A 15,325-nucleotide genomic window follows, 5' to 3' on the forward strand; every position below is an offset into this window, starting at 1 on the left:
TGCCCCCGCAGCCCTGACCCGCTCACAGGGACTGGCCCACGCATCCCTTACCTGCTCACAGGGACTGGCCTCCCGCAACCCTGACCCGCTCACGGCGACTTGCCCCCCGCATCCCTGACCCGCTCACAGGGATTCGCCCCCCGCAGCCTTGACCCGCTCACTGCGACTTGCGCCCCGCAGCCCTGACTTGCGCACTGCGACTTGCCCCCCGCTGCCCTGACCCGCTCACTGCGACTTGCCCTCCGCAGCCCTGACCCGCTCACTGCGACTTGCCCCCCGCAGTCCTGAACCGCTCAAAGCGACTTGCCCCCCGCAGCCCTGACCCGCTCACTGCGACTTGCCCCCCGCAGTCCTGAACCACTCAAAGCGACTTGCCCCCCGCAGCCCTGACCCGCTCACTGCGACACTGCCCCCCGCAGCCCTGACCCGCTCACTACGACACTGCCCCCCGCAGCCCTGACACGCTCACTGAGACTTGCCCCCCGCAGTCCTGACCCACTCACTGCGACTCTCCACCCGCAGCCCTTACCCGCTCACTGCGACTTGCCCCCGGCAGCCCTGACACGCTCACTGCGACACTGCCCCCCGCAGTCCTGACCCCCTCAGTGGGACTGGTCCCTGCAGCCCTGAACTGCTCACTGCGACTTGCCCCCTGCAGACCTGACCCATTTCACTGCGACTTGCCCCCCGCAGCCCTGATCCGCTCACAGCGACTGGCCCCGGCAGCCCTGACCCGCTCACTGCGACTTGCCCCCCGCAGTCCTGTCCCGCTGACAGGGACTTGCCCCCCCGCAGTCCTCACCCGCTGACTGCGACTTGCCCTCCGCAGTCCTGACCCGCTCACTGCGACTGGCGACCCGCTCACTGCGACTTGCCGCCCGCAGCCCTGACTTGCTCACTGCGACTTGCCCTCCGCAGACCTGACCCGCTCACTGCGACCTGGCCCCCCGCAGCCATGACCCGCTCAGGGGGTCCGGCTCCCCGCAGCCATGACCCGCTCACTGCGACTTGCCCCCCGCAGCCGTGACTCGCTGACAGGGACTTGCGCCCGCAGCCCTGACCCGCTCACTGCGACTTTCCCCCCCGCAGCCCTGACCCGCTCACAGGGACTGGCCCCCGCAGCCCTGACCCGCTCACAGGGACTCTCCGCCGCAGCCCAGACTCGCTCACAGGGACAGGCGCCCGGCAGCCCTGACCCGCTCACTGCGACCTGCCCCCCTGCAGTCCTGTCCCGCTGACAGGGACATGCCCCCGCAGCCCTGACCCGCTCACTGCGACTTGCCCCCCGCAGCCCTGACTTGCTCACTGCGACTTGCCCTCCGCAGACCTGACCCGCTCGCTGCGACCTGGCCCCCCGCAGCCATGACCCGCTCAGGGGGTCCGGCCCCCCGCAGCCATGACCCGCTCACTGCGACTTGCCCCCCGCAGCCGTGACTCGCTGACAGGGACTTGCGCCCGCAGCCCTGACCCGCTCACTGCGACTTGCCCCCCGCAGCCCTGACCCGCTCACAGGGACTGGCCCCTGCAGCCCTGACCCGCTCACAGGGACTCTCCGCCGCAGCCCAGACTCGCTCACAGGGACAGGCGCCCGGCAGCCCGGACCCGCTCACTGCGACCTGCCCCCCTGCAGTCCTGTCCCGCTGACAGGGACATGCCCCCGCAGCCCTGACCCGCTCACAGGGACTGGCCCACGCATCCCTTACCTGCTCACAGGGACTGGCCGGAAAGAGGTTGCAGTGACTGGGGGAAATGGGTTGCAGTGACTGTGGGAAATGTGTTGGAGTGACCTAGGGAAATGGGATGCAGTGAGTGAGGGAAATGAGTTGCAGTGCCTGAGTGAAATGGGCTGCAGTGCCTGTGTCAAATGGGCTGCAGTGCCTGAGTGAAATGGGCGGCAGTGCCTGAGTGAAATGGGCGGCAGTGCCTGAGTGAAATGGGCGGCAGTGCCTGAGTGAAATGGGCTGCAGTGCCTGAGTGAAATGGGCTGCAGTGCCTGAGTGAAATGGGCTGCAGTGCCTGAGTGAAATGGGATGCAGTGACTGAGTGAAATGGGATGCAGTGACTGAGTGAAATGGGATGCTGTGACTGAGGGAAATGGGATGCAGTGACTGTGGGAATTGGGTTGCAGTGACTATAGGAAAAGGTTGCAGTGACTGAGGGAAATGTGACGCAGTGACTGAGGGAAATGGGAGGCAGTGACTATGGGAAATGGGATGCACTGACTGAGGGAGATGAGGTGCTCAGACTGAGTGAAATGTGATGCAGTGACTGAGGGAAATGTGACGCAGTGACTGAGGGAAAGGAGATGCAGTGACTGACTGAAATGGGAGGAAGTGACTGACTGAAATGGGAGGCAGTGACTGAGTGAAATGGGAGGCAGTGACTGAGTGAAGTGGGAGGCAGTGACTGAGTGAAATGTGATGCAGTCACCGAGTGAAATGTGATGCAGTCACTGAGGGAAATGAGATGCAGTGACTGAGGAAGGGACATGCAGTGACTGAGTGAAATGGGGTGCTGAGATTCGGTGAAATGTGATGCAGTGACTGAGTGAAATGGGATGCAGTCACTGAGTGAAATGGGATGCAGTCACTGAGGGAAATGAAATGCAGGGACAGAGGGTTATGAGACGCAGTGACTGAATGAAATGCGATGCAGTGACTGTGGGAAAGGAGATGCAGTGACTGGGGGAAATAGGTTGCAGTGACTGGGGGAAATGGGTTGCAGTGACTGTGGGAAATGGGTTGCAGTGACTGAGGGAAATGGGATGCAGTGACTGAGTGAAATTGGCTTCAGTGCCTGAGTGAAATGGGCTGCAGCGCCTGAGTGAAATGGGCTGCAGCGCCTGAGTGAAATGGGATGCAGTGACTGAGGGATAATGGGATGCAGTGACTGATGGAAATGGGATGCACTGACTGAACGAAATGAGATGCAGTGACTGAGGGAAATGAGATGCAGTGACTGAGGGAAATGAGATGCAGTGACAGAGGGAAATGAGATGCAGTGACTGAGGGACAGGTGGTGTCGTGACTGAGGGACAGGAGGTGCCGTGACTGTGGGAAATGAGATGCCGTGACTGTGGGAAATGAGATGCAGTGACTGTGGGAAATGAGATGCAGTGACTGTGGGAAATGGGTTGCAGTGACTGTGAGAAAAGTTTGCAGTGACTGTGGGAAAAGGGAGGCAGTGACTGAGTTTAATGTGATGCAGTGACTGAGTGAAATGGGATGCAGTGACTGAATGAAATGGGATGCAGTGACTGTGGGAAATGTGATGCAGTGACTGAGGGAAATGTGATGCAGTGACTGAGTGAAATGGGACGCAGTGACTGAGGGTAATGGGACGCAGTGACTGAGGGAAGTGAGATGCAGTGACTGAGGGAAAGGAGATGCAGTGACTGTGGGAAATGAGATGCAGTGCCTGAGTGAAATGGGATGCACTGCCTGAGTGAAATGGGATGCTGTGACTGAGTAAAATAGGATGCAGTGACTGTGGGAAATGAGTTGCAGTGACTGTACGAAAAGGTTGCAGTGACTGAAGGATTTGGGATGCAGTGACTGAGGGAAATGGAATGCAGTGACTGAGGAAAGGACATGCAGGAAATATGGGAAATGGGTTGCACTGACTGAGTGAGATGGGGTGCTCAGACGGAGTGAAATGTGATGCAGTGACTGAGGGAAAGGAGATGCAGTGACTGTGGGAAATGGAATGCTGTTACTGAGGGTAATGGGATGCTGTGACTGAGTGTATTGGGATGCTGTGACTGAGAGAAATGGGATGCTGTGACTGTGGGAATTGGTTTGCTGTGACTGTGGGAAACGTTTGCTGCGACTGTGGGAAACGGGAGGCAGTGACTGAGGGAAACGGGAGGCAGTGACTGAGTGAAGTGGGAGGCAGTGACTGAGTGAAGTGGAATGCAGTGACTGAGGGAAATTGGATGCAGTGACTGAGGGAAATGGGAGGTAGTGACTGACTGAAATGGGATGCAGTGACTGGGTGAAATGGGATGCAGTGACTGAGTGAAATGTGATGCAGTGACTTAGTGCAATGGGATGCAGTGACTGAGTGAAATGGGAGGCAGTGACTGTGGGGAGTAGGGTGTGGTGACTGATGGAAATTGATTCACTGTCTCAGTTGAACAGGTTTCACTCTCTCTGTTAAATGGGATGCAGTGACTGAGTGAAATGGGATGCAGTGACTGAGTGAAATGGGTTGCAGTGACTGAGTGAAATGGGATGCAGTGACTGAGTGATAATGGGATGCAGTGACTGATGGAAATGGGATGCAGTGACTGAGTGAAATGGGATGCAGTGACTGAGGGAAATGGGATGCAGTGACTGAGGGAAATGGGAGGCAGTGACTGAGGGAAATGGGAGGCAGTGACTGTGGGAAATGGGATGCACTGACTGAGTGAGATGGGGTGCTCAGACTGAGTGAAATGTGATGCAGTGACTGAGTGAAATGTGATGCAGTGACTGAGGGAAAGGAGATGCAGTGACTGACTCAAATGGGAGGTAGTGACTGACTGAAATGGGAGGCAGTGACTGAGTGAAGTGGGAGGCAGTGACTGAGTGAAGTGGGAGGCAGTGACTGAGTGAAGTGGGATGCAGTGACTGTGGGTAATGGGATGCAGTGACTGAGGCTAATTAGATGCAGTGACTGAGTGAAATGGGATGCAGTGACTGAGTGAAATGAGATGCACAGATTGTGTGAAATGGGATGCACTGATTGTGTGAAATGGGATGCAGTGACTCTGTCAAATGGGACGCAGTGACTCAGTGAAATGTGATTCACTCACTGAGTGAAATGTGATTCCGTCACTGAGTGAAATATGATGCACTCACTGAGTGTACTGTCATTCAGTCACGAGTAAACTGTGATTCAGTCACTGAGTGAACTGTGATGCAGTCACTGAGTGAAATAGGATGCAGTGACTGAGTGAAATGGGATGCAGTGACTGAGTGACATGAGTTGCAGTGACAGAGGTACTGGGAAGGAGTTTCTGAGTTAATAGGGCATCAGTGCCCGATTGGGCATGGGGTGCAGTGACTGAGGGAAATGGGATGCAGTGACTGAGGGAAATGGATGCAGTGACTGAGTGACATGAGTTGCAGTGACAGAGGGACATGGGATGCAGTGACTTAGGGACATGGGATGCAGTGACTGAGGGATATGGGATGCAGTGACACACGGACATGGGATGCAGTGACACACGGACATGGATGCACTGACTGAGGGAATTATGATGCAGTGACTGCGTGAAATGGGATGCAGTGACTGAGTGAAATGCGATGCAGTCACTGAGTGCAATGTGATGCAGTGACTGAGTGAAATGTGATGCAGTGACTGCTTGAAATGGGATGCATCACTGAGTGCAATGGGATGCAGTGAATGGGTGAAATGGGATGCAGTGAATGATGGAAATTGGATGTAGTGAAAGAGTGACATGAGCTGCAGTGTCTGATGTAAAAGTGATGCAGTGACTGAGGGAAATGGGATGCAGTGACTGAGGGAAATGGATGAATGGGCCCCGCAGCCCTGCCCTGCTCACAGGGACTGCCCCTGCAGCCCTGACCCGCTCACAGCGACTTGCCCTCCCACAGTCCTGTCCCGCTCACAGCGTACTGCCCCCCGCAGCCATGTCCCGCTCACAGGGACTGGCCGCCGCAGCCCTGACCCGCTCACAGGGACTGGCCCCCGCAGCCCTGGCCCCGACAGCCCTGACCCGCTCACAGGGACTGGCCCCCGCAGCCCTGACACGCTCACAGGGACTGGACCCCGCAGCCCTGTCCCGCTCACAGCGGACTGGGCCCCGCAGCCCGGTCCCGCTCACAGGGACTGGTCCCCGCACCCCTGTCCCGCTCATAGGGACTGGGCCCCGCACCCCTGTCCCGCTCACAGGGACTGGGACCCGCAGCCCTGCCCTGCTCACAGGGACTGTCCCCGCAGCCCTTACCCGTTGACAGGTGCTGGCCCCCGCAGCCCTGACCTGCTCACAGCGACTTGCCCCCCGACAGTCCTGTCCCGCTCACAGCGTACTACCCCCCGCAGCCCTGATCCGCTCACAGTGAACAACCCCCCGTAGCCCTGACCCGCTCACAGGGACTAGGCCCCGCTGCCCTGTCCCGCTCAGAGGGACTGGTCCCCGCAGCCCGGACCCGCTCGCAGCGTACTGCCCCTGGCAGCCGTGTCCCGCTCACAGTGTACTGCCCCCAGCAGCCCTCACCCGCTCACAGGGACTGCCCCCCGTAGCTGTGGCCCACTAACAAGGACTGGCCCTCAGCAGTCCTGTCCCGCTCACAGCGTACTGCACGCGGCAGCCGTGTCCTGCTCACATTGTACTGCCCCCCGCAGCCCTGTCCCGCTCACAGGGACTGGGCCCAACAGCCCTGACCCGCTCACAGGGACTGGGCCCCGCGGCCCTGACCCGCTCACAGCGTACTGCCCCCCGCAGCCGTGTCCCGCTCACAGGGACTGGCCCGCGCTGCCCTGTCCCGCTCACACCAACTTGCCCCCCGCAGTCCTGTCCCGCTCACAGCGTACTGCCCCCTGCAGCCGTGTCCCGCTCACAGGTACTGGCCCCCGCAGCCCTGTCCCGCTCACTGCGTACTGCCCCCCGCAGCCCTGAACCGCTCACAGTTACTGCCCCCCGCAGCCGTGTCCCGATAACAGGGACTGGGCCCCGCAGCCCTGTCCCGCTCACAGGGACTGGGCCCCGCAGCCCTGACCCACTAACAGGGACTGGGCCCCGCAGCCCTGTCCCGCTCACAGCGTACTGCCCCCGGCAGCCCTGACCCGCTCACAGGTACTGCCCCCCGCAGCCGTGACCCGCTAACAAGGACTGGGCCCCGCAGCCCTGACCCGCTCACAGCGCACTGCCCCCTGCAGCCTTGTCCCCCTCACAGCGGACTGGGCCTCTCAGCCATGTCCCGCTCACAGGGACTGGGCCCCGGAGCACTGTCCCGCTCACAGCGACTGGCCCCCGCAGCCCTGACCCACTAACGGAGACTTGCCCCCGCAGCCCTGACCCGCTCACAGCGTACTGCCTCCCGCAGCCGTGGCACGCTCACAGGGACTGGCCCCCACAGCCCTGATCTGCTCACAGGGACTGGGCCCTGCAGCCCTGTCCCGCTCACAGCGTACTGCCCCCAGCAGCCCTGACCCGCTCACAGGGACTGCCCCCCGTAGCTGTGGCCCACTAACAGGGACTGGCCCTCAGCTGTACTGCCCCCCGCAGCCGTGTCCTGCTCACAGCGGACTGGACCCCGCAGCCCTGTCCCGCTCACAGGGACTGGGCCCTGCAGCGCTGTCCCGATTACAGTGTACTGCCCCCCGCAGCCCTGTCCTGCTCACAGGGACGAGCCACCGCAGACGTTTCCCGCTCACAGGGTCTGGCCCCCGCAGCCCTGACCCGCTCACAGGGACTGGGCCCTGCAGCCCTGACCCGCTCACAGGGACTGGGCCCCGCAGCCCTGACCCGCTCACAGCAGACTGGGCCCCGCAGCCCTGTCCTGCTCACAGGGTATTGCCCCCCCGCAGCCGTGTCCCGCTCACAGGGACGGGCCCCCGCAGCCCTGACCCGCTCACAGGAATTGGGCCTCGCAGCCCTGTCCCGCTCACAGGGACTGGGCCCCTCAGCCCTGTCCCGCTGACGGGGATGGGCCCCACAGCCCTGACCCGCTCACAGGGACTGGCCCCCAGCAGTCCTGACCCGCTGACAGCGACTTGCCCCCCGCAGCCCTGTCCCACTCACAGGGACTGGGCCCTGCAGCGCTGTCCCGCTTACAGTGTCCTGCCCCCATCAGCTATGACCCGCTCACAGGGACTGGGCCCCGGAGCACTGTCCCGCTCACAGCGACTGGCCCCCGCAGCCGTATCCTGCTCACAGCGGACTGGACTCTGCAGCCCTGTCCCGCTCACAGGGACTAGCCACCTCAGACGTTTCCCGCTCACAGGGTCTGGCCCCCACAGCCCTGACCCGCTCAGAGGGACTGGGCCCAACAGCCCTGACCCGCTCACAGGGGCTGGGCCCCGCAGCCCTGTCCCTCTCACAGGGACTGGGCCCTGCAGTCCTGTCCCACTAACAGCGTACTGCCCCCCGCAGCCGTGTCCCGCTCACAGGGACGGGCCCCCGCAGCCCTGACCCGCTGACAGGGCCTGGCCCCCAGCAGTTCGGACCCGCTCACAGCGTACTGCCCCCCCGCAGCCGTGTCACACAAAAATGGACTGGGGCCCGGAGCACTGTCCCGCTCACAGCGACTGGCCCCCGCAGCCCTGACCCACTAACAGAGATTGGCCCCCGCAGCCCTGACCCGCTCACAGCGTACTGCCCCCGACAGCCGTGTCCCGCTCACAGCGGACTGGGCCCCGCAGCCCTGTCCCGCTCACAGCGTATTGCCCCCCGCCGCCCTGACCCGCTCACAGGGACCCTGGCCCCGCCACCCTGACCCGCTCACAGCGGCCTGGGCCCCGAATCCCTGACCCGCTCGCAGCGGCCTGGGCCCGGGCGCCCTGACCCGCTCGTAGCCGCCTGCCCCCGCCGCCCTGACAGGCTCGCAGCGGCCTGCCCCCACCGCCCTGACCCGCTGGCAGAGACTGGGCCCCGCCGCCCTGACCCGCTCACAGTGGCCTGGGCACCGAAGCCCTGACCCGCTCACAGCGTATTGCCCCCTGCAGTCCTGACCCGCTCACAGCGGCCTGCCCACTCAGTCCTGACCCGCTGGCAGGGACTGGGCCCCGGCGCCCTGAACCGCTCGTAGCCGCCTGCCCCCGCCGCCCTGACCCGCTCACAGGGACTGTGTCCCGCAGCCCTGATCCGCTCACAGCAACTTGCCCCCTGCAGCCCTGAACCGCTCACAGGGACTGCGCTCCGCAGCCCTGTCCCGCTCACAGCGGCCTTCCCCCGCCGCCCTCACCCGCTCACAGTGGCCTGCCCCCGCAGCCCTGTTCCGCTCACATCGTATTGCCCCCTGCAGTCCTGTCATGCTCACAGGGAGCGGGGCCCCGCTGCCCTGTCCGGCTCACAGCGGCCTGCCCCCGCCGCCCTGAGCCGATCGCAGCGACCTGCCCCCGCAGCCCTGACCCCCTCACAGGTACTGGCCCCCGCAGCCCTGACCCGCTCACAGGGACTGTCCCCCGCAGCCCTGACCCGCCCCCGCAGCCCTGTCGCGCTGACAGGGACTGGGCCCCTCCTCCCTGAACCGCTCGCAGTGGCTTGGGTCCCGAAGCCCTGACCCGCTCACAGCGGCCTGGGCCCCGCAGCCCTGACCCGCTCACAGCGGCCTGACCCCTGCGCCTTGACCCGCTCACAGCGGCCTGCCCCCGCCGCCCTGACCCGCTGACAGGGACTGGGCCCCGCAGCCCTGACCCGCTCACAGCGGCCTGGGCCCCGAAGCCCTGACCCGCTCACAGTGGCCTGGGCCCCGAAGCCCTGACCCGCTCACAGCGGCTTGCCCCTGCAGCCCTGTCCCTCTGACAGGGAGTGGGTTACCCAGCCCTGTCCCGCTCACAGGGACTGGGCCCCGCTACCCTGTCCCGCTCACAGCGTATTGCACCCTGCAGTCCTGTCCTGCTCAAAGCGACTTGCCCCCGCCGCCCTGTCCCGCTCACAGCGTACTGACCCTGCAGCCTTGTCCCGCTCACAGGGACTGGCCCCGGACCACTGTCCCGCTCACAGCGACTGGCCCCCGCAGCCCTGACCCACTAACAGGGACTGGCCTCCGCAGCCCTGACCCACTCACAGCGTACTGCCCCCGACAGCTGTGTCCCGCTCACAGCGGACTGGGCCCTGCAGCGCTGTCCCGCTTAGAGTGTACTGCCCCCCGCAGTCCTGTCCCGCTCACAGGGACTAGCCACCGCAGACATTTCCCGCTCACAGGGTCTGGCCCCCGCAGCCCTGACCCGCTCACAGGGACTGGGCCCAACAGCCCTGACCCGCTCACAGGGACTGGGCCCTGCAGCCCTGTCCCACTCACAACGTACTGCCCCCCGCAGCCGTGTCCCGCTCACAGCAGATTGGGCCCCCGCAGCCCTGACCCGCTCACAGCTTACTGCCCCCAGCAGCCGTGTCCCGCCCACAGGGACTGGCCCGCGCAGCCCTGTCCTGCTCACAGTGGACTGGGCCCCGCAGCCCTGTCCCGCTCACAAGGTATTGCCCCCTGCAGCTGTGTCCCGCTCACAGGGCCTGGCCCCCAGCAGTCCTGACCCGCTCACAGCGACTTGCCCCCCGCAGCCCTGTCCCGCTCACAGCGTACTGCCCCCCGCAGCCGTGTCCCGCTCACAGCGTACTGCCCCCCGCAGCCGTGTCCCGCTTACAGGGTCTGGCCCCCGGAGCCCTGACCCACTCACAGGGCCTTCGCCCCGCAGTCCTGACCCGCTCACAGCGACTTGCCCCCTGCAGTCCTGACCCGCTCACAGCGTTCTGACCCCCGCAGCCCTGTCCCGCTCACAGTGACTGGCCCCCGCAGCCCTGACCCGCTCACAGAGACTTGCCCCCCGCAGTCCTGTCCCGCTCACAGCTGACTGCCCCCCGCAGCCGTGTCCCGCCCACAGGTACTGGGCCCTGCAGCCCTGTCCCACTCACAAGGTATTGCCCCCTGCAGCCGTGTCCCGCTCATAGGGACGGGCCCCCGCAGCCCTGACCCGCTCACAGGGCCTGGCCCCCCGCAGTCCTGACCCGCTCACAGCGACTTGCCCCCTGCAGTCCTGACCCGCTCACAGCGTACTGACCCCCGCAGCCCTGACCCACTAACACGGACGGGCCCGCGCAGTCCTGTCCCGCTCACAGCGGACTGGGCTCCGCAGCCCTGTCCCGCTCACAAGGTATTGCCCCCCGCAGCCCTGTCCCGCTCCCAGACTGGCCCCCGCAGCCCTGTCGCGCTGACAGGGACTGGGCCCCGCCTCCTTGTCCCGCTCAAAGTTACTTGCCCCCGCAGCCCTGACCCACTCACAGTGACTTTCCCCCTCAGTCCTGACCCCCTCACAGGGACTGTCCCCCGCAGCCCTGACCCGCTCCCGGACTGGCCCCCGCAGCCCTGTCGCGCTGACAGGGACCGGGCCACGCCGCCCTGACCTGCTCACAGTGGCCTGGGCCCCGCCGCCCTGACCCGCTCACGGCGGCCTGCCCCCTCAGTCCTGACCCGCTCGCAGTGGCCTGGGCCCCGAAGCCCTGACCCGCTCGCAGCGGCCTGCCCCCGCCGCCCTGACCCGCTTGCAGCGGCCTGGGCCCTGCCGCCCTGACCCGCTCACCGCGGCCTGGGCCCTGCAGACCTGTGCCGCTCACAGCGGCCTGAACCCTGCGCCTTGACCCGCTCACAGCAGCCTGCCCCCGCTGCCCTGACCCGCTGACAGGTACACTGGGCCCCGCAGCCGTGAGCCGCTCACAGCGGCCTGGGCCCCGAAGCCCTGACCCGCTCACAGCGGCTTGCCCCTGCAGCCCTGTCCCTCTGACAGGGACTGGGCCCCCCAGCCCTGTCCCGCTCACAGGGACTGGGCCCCGCAGCCCTGACCCGCGCACAGCGGCCTGTGCCCCGCACCCCTGACCCGCTCACAGCGACTTGCCCCCTGCGCCTTGACCCGCTCACAGCGTATTGCCCCCTGCAGTCCAGACCCGCTGACAGCGACTTGCCCCCGCAGCCCTGTCCCGCTCACAGCGTATTGCCCCCCGCCGCCCTGACCCGCTCACAGGGATTGGCCCCCGCAGCCCTGACCTGCTCACAGGGACCCTGGCCCCGCTGCCCTGACCCGCTCAGAGCGGCCTGGGCCCCCCAGCCCTGTCCTGCTCACAGGGACCCTGGCCCCGCTGCCCTGACCCGCTCGCAGTGGCCTGGGCCCCGAAGCCCTGACCCGCTCACAGCGTATTGCCCACTGCAGTCCCGACCCGCTCACAGTCGCCTGCCCACTCAGTCCTGACCCGCTCATAGGGACTGGCCCCCCACAGCCCTGTCCCGCTCACAGCGGCTCGCTCCCGCAGCCCTGACCCGCTCACAGCGACTGGCCCCAGCAGCCCTGACCCGCTCACAGCGACTTGCCCCCTCCAGTCCTGTCGTGCTCGCAGCGACTTGCCCCGCAGCCCTGACCTGCTCACAGGGACTGGCCCCCACAGCCCTGTCGCGCTCACAGCGACTTGCCCCCTGCAGTCCTGTCGCGCTCACAGTGACTTGCCCCGTCATTCCTGTCCCACTGACGGGGGCCGGCCCCCGCAGCCCTGTCCCACTGACGGGGGCCGGCCCCCGCAGCCCAGACCCGCTCACGGGGTCCGGCCCCCGCAGCCCTGTCGCGCTGACGGCGTCCGGCCCCCGAAGCCCTGTCGCGCGGACAGGGTTTGGCCTCCATAGCCCTGTCCCACTCATAGGGACTGGCCCCCGCGGCCCAGACCTGCTCACAGGGACTGGCCCCCGCAGCCCTGTCCCGCTTACAGGGACTTGGCCCCGCAGCCCTGACCCGCTCACAGGGACTGGCCCCTGCAGCCCTGACCCGCGCTCAGGGACTGGCCCCCGCAGCCCTGACCCGCTCACAGCGATTTGCCCCCGCAGCTCTGTCCCGCTGACAGGGACTCGCCCCCGCAGCTCTGTCCCGCTGACAGGGACTAGTCCCCTCAGCCCTGTCCCGCAGACAGGGACTGGCCCCCTCAGCCCTGTCCCGCTGACAGGGACTGGCCCTCGCAGCCCAGTCCCGCTGACAGGGACTGGCCCCCGCATCCCTGACCCGCTGACAGGGACTGGCCCCCGCAGCCCTGTCCCGCTGACAGGGACTGGACCCCGCAGCCCTGTCCCGCTTACAGGGACTTGGCCCCGCAGCCCTGACCCGCTGACAGGGACTGGCCCCCGCAGCCCTGTCCCGCTGACAGGGACTGGACCCCGCAGCCCTGTCCCGCTGACAGGGACTGGACCCCGCAGCCCTGTCCCGCTGACAGGGACTGGTCCCCGCAGACCTGTCCCGCTCACAGGGACTGGCCCCCGCAGACCTGTCCCGCTGACAGGGACTGGCCCCCACAGCCCTGTCCCGCTGACAGGGACTGGCCCCCGCAGTCCTGTCCCGCTGACAGGGACTGGCACCTGCAACGCTGTCCCGCTGACAGGGACTGGCCCCCGCATCCCTGACCCGCTCACAGGGACTGGCACCCACAGCCCTGACCCGCTCACAGCAATTTGCCCCCTGCAGTCCTGTCCTGCAGACAGGGACTGGCCCCCGCTGCCCTGTCCCACTGACAGTGACTGGCCACCGCACTCCTGTCCCGCTCACAGCGGTTTGCCCCCGCACTCCTGTCCCGCTCACAGCGGTTTGCCCCATGCAGTCCAGTCACGCTCACAGCGACTTGCTCCCTCAGTCCTGACCCGCTCATCGGGCCTGACCCCCGCAGCCCTGACCCGCTCACAGCGATTTGTCACCCGCAGCCCTGACCCGCTCACAGGGACTGGCAGCCGCAGCTGTGACCCGCTAACAGGTACTGGCACCCACAGCCCTGACCCGCTCACAGCGGCTGGCCCCCCGCAGCCCTGTCCTGCTGACAGCGACTTTCCCCCGCAGCCCTGTCCCGCTGAAGCGACTTACCCCTGCAGCCCTGACCCGCTCACAGGTTTGGCCCCCGCATTGCTGTCGCTGTCACAGCAGCTGGCCCCCGCAGGCCTGACCGGCTCGCAGCGATTTGCCCCCAGCAGTCCTGTCGCGCTCTCAGGAACTGGCCCCTGCAGCCCTGTCCAGCTGACAGCAACGGGCCCCCGCAGTCCTGACCTGCTCACAGGGACTGGCCCCCGCAGCCCTGACCCGCTCCCGGACTGTCCCCCGCACCCCTGTCCTGCTCACAGGGACTGGGCCCCGCCTCCCTGACCCGCTCGCAGTAAACTGGGCCCCGCAGCCCTGATCCGCTCACAGCGGCCGGCCCCCACCGCCCTGACCCGCTCACAGCAGCCTGCCCCCACCACCCTGACCTGCTCACAGCGGCCTGCCACCTCCGCCCTGTCCCACTCAGTGTATTGCCCCCCGCAGCCCTGACCCGCTCACAGCGGCCTGGGCCCCGCAGCCCTGTGCCGCTCACAGGGACTGGGCCCCGCAGCCCTGTCCCGCTTACAGGGACTGGGCCCCGCAGCCCAGACCCGCTCACAGGGACTGGGCCCCGCAGCCCTGTCCCACTGACAGGGACTGGCCCTGCAGCCCAGACCCGCTCACAGGGACTGAACCCCGCAACCCTGGCCCGCTCACAGCGACTTGCGCCCCGCTGTCTGGACCCGCTCACAGCGACTTGCCCTCCGCAGCCCTGTCCCTCTCACAGGGACTGTGCCACGCCGCCCTGTCGCACTGACAGGGACTGGGCCCCGCCTCCTTGTCCCGCTCAAAGTTACTTGCCCCCGCAGCCCTGACCCGCTCACAGTGACTTTCCCCCTCAGTCCTGACCCCCTCACAGGGACTGTCCCCCGCAGCCCTGACCCGCTCGCAGTGGCCTGGGCCCCGAAGCCCTGACCCGCTCGCAGCGGCCTGCCCCCGCCGCCCTGACCCGCTTGCAGCGGCCTGGGCCCTGCCGCCCTGACCCGCTCACCGCGGCCTGGGCCCTGCAGACCTGTGCCGCTCACAGCGGCCTGAACCCTGCGCCTTGACCCGCTCACAGCAGCCTGCCCCCGCTGCCCTGACCCGCTGACAGGTACACTGGGCCCCGCAGCCGTGAGCCGCTCACAGCGGCCTGGGCCCCGAAGCCCTGACCCGCTCACAGCGGCTTGCCCCTGCAGCCCTGTCCCTCTGACAGGGACTGGGCCCCCCAGCCCTGTCCCGCTCACAGGGACTGGGCCCCGCAGCCCTGACCCGCGCACAGCGGCCTGTGCCCCGCACCCCTGACCCGCTCACAGCGACTTGCCCCCTGCGCCTTGACCCGCTCACAGCGTATTGCCCCCTGCAGTCCAGACCCGCTGACAGCGACTTGCCCCCGCAGCCCTGTCCCGCTCACAGCGTATTGCCCCCCGCCGCCCTGACCCGCTCACAGGGATTGGCCCCCGCAGCCCTGACCTGCTCACAGGGACCCTGGCCCCGCTGCCCTGACCCGCTCAGAGCGGCCTGGGCCCCCCAGCCCTGTCCTGCTCACAGGGACCCTGGCCCCGCTGCCCTGACCCGCTCGCAGTGGCCTGGGCCCCGAAGCCCTGACCCGCTCACAGCGTATTGCCCACTGCAGTCCCGACCCGCTCACAGTCGCCTGCCCACTCAGTCCTGACCCGCTCATAGGGACTGGCCCCCCACAGCCCTGTCCCGCTCACAGCGGCTCGCTCCCGCAGCCCTGACCCGCTCACAGCGACTGGCCCCAGCAGCCCTGACCCGCTCACAGCGACTTGCCCCCTCCAGTCCT

Source organism: Stegostoma tigrinum, unplaced genomic scaffold (genome assembly GCF_030684315.1).
Source record: "Stegostoma tigrinum isolate sSteTig4 unplaced genomic scaffold, sSteTig4.hap1 scaffold_160, whole genome shotgun sequence".
NCBI classification, from domain to species: Eukaryota; Metazoa; Chordata; class Chondrichthyes; order Orectolobiformes; family Stegostomatidae; genus Stegostoma; species Stegostoma tigrinum.